Genomic DNA, 1,918 nt, shown 5'->3' with positions numbered 1-1,918 from the left:
CAAACCACGCCAATTGACACTTGTATAAATTTCACATAATCTATATTTTTAACTTGTTTTTTGGATTGTTTGGATTGCTTACCACATGTGTCACATGGTATCTATATTTTTAACTTGATTGCAAGTAAGATACCACAACCAAAAAGACACATGGGGCAGGCACCCTAACGGACCAACTCGAATGCAAGTGTACATATACTCTTGTGTTAAAAATTATATCTACACATGCACTTACTAACTCTATATGCTATCATGGTACATCATCTTCTTTCTTGTCATCGTTGCTAATGTCGCGCTTTTTGTTCTTGTCTTCCTCCTGTTGTTTGCCACTATTGTCATTCTCATCTCCATCTTTGTTCCTAGCAGATGATTTCTCCTTAAGCGCCATAACCAGTCTACCGAGACAGCTGTCCACGTCCTTCTCCTTCGACCTAGGCATCAGATTCTCTGCTACATCAGCCGGCGATATGTTGACCTCGCCTAGAAGCTGCCGAATCTCACTGAGCATATAATGCTCTTCGACACCAAGGTAGTTCTTGGCGAGCACCTTGAAGGACTCGAAGCAGCAGTAGGACATCTCGATGTGCATGTCCATCCTGCCACGTCGGATCAGTGCCGGGTCTAGGTTCTCCTTGTGGTTGGTCGTGAACACAATGATCCGTTCTCCTCCACAAGCAGACCATAGCCCGTCAATGAAGTTGAGCACCCCGGACAGCGTGACCTTGCTCTCCTTGTCCTTTTCTCCATCGTCCGTCTTCTTCTTGTTACTGCGCTTGCCTGTGAGATCGATGGAGCGATCAATGTCCTCAATAACGATGATGGACTTGCCTTTTGTGCGAATGAAGAGTCTCTTTAGCTCCGTGTTGCTCTTGACCGACGTGAGCTCGAGGTTGTAGACGTCGTAGTCGAGGAAGTTGGCCATGGCGGCGATCATGGTGGACTTGCCGGTGCCAGACTGCCAGGAGGCCCAAACAGCAGGTAACCCCGCTTCCACGTCTTGCCAATGGAGGCGTAGTAGTCCCTGCTGTCACGGAACATCTGGAGATCGTCAAGGATCTCCTGCTTCCTGGTGGGGTCCATGGCGAGGGTGGAGAAGGTGGAGGGGTGCTCGAACTTGACGCTGCTCCAGGCGTCGTAGTCTCCCTCCCAGTCGTCCTTGGGCTTGTTGGTGTGGAGGCTGCGCTGGCGGGCCCTGGCGATGGCGTCACGGCCCTCGGCGAGGACGTGCGGCAGGTAGGCGTCCTCGACAAGCCGCCGGTGGCGGCGGTGGAAGGTGAGGCGGTACATGCGGCGCTCCCCGGTGCGGCCGGGGCCGTTGGTGACGATGGTGGTGGCACGGGGAACCACCTTGATCTTGCTTCAGCGCATGTTGGCGCCGCGAAAGTGGTCAACGACATCCTCGTGGTCGTCCAGGGCGAGGCTCATGCGGTCGTTGTCGAAGCCGAGGGTGGCGCGGAGGCAGCGGGCGCCGGACCGGCAGGTGGCGGTGAGGTAGGCCTCGGTGGTGGCGTAGGCCTGGTTGCGGCCGAAGTAGTCGGGGTGGCGCTCGTCCATGGTGACGGTGTCGTAGGGGGATATGGCGTCCACGATGCGGCTAGCGAGGCTGTGGACGTAGTTCCTGATAAAATCTGGAACGCACTGGTGCGCCATGGACCACATGAAGAGGAACCTCGTCAACGACGACAGCACCCCGGTGAACCAGCCGCCGGCGACCAACATAATATTTTTTCTGTTCTGTTGTTGATAAAGAAAATTCGATCTCTAGTAGCGTTGGCCGTGTGGGTCGTCTTTAAATTGTAGGAAAGCACCGACCTTGTATGTTAGTACAACCGAGGTTTTGGTAGTCCAAGAGTCTCCTGCATGGAAGGAGAGCAAATCCTAGCTAGGTGGACTCTTGTCAACGCAAACAATATGTATT

The 1,918-nt window shown here is 53.5% G+C and overlaps 1 pseudogene; it reads right to left on the bottom strand.

The window, feature by feature from the left end:
• Positions 1-250: 250 nt before the first annotated feature.
• LOC123129844 (AAA-ATPase At3g28510-like) lies at positions 251-1,686 on the bottom strand (annotated as a pseudogene).
• Between the last annotated feature and the right edge of the window lie 232 nt (positions 1,687-1,918).

This window comes from Triticum aestivum, chromosome 6A, assembly GCF_018294505.1.
Source record: "Triticum aestivum cultivar Chinese Spring chromosome 6A, IWGSC CS RefSeq v2.1, whole genome shotgun sequence".
Lineage (NCBI taxonomy): Eukaryota > Viridiplantae > Streptophyta > Magnoliopsida > Poales > Poaceae > Triticum > Triticum aestivum.
This window is presented reverse-complemented; position numbering and strand designations above follow the sequence as displayed.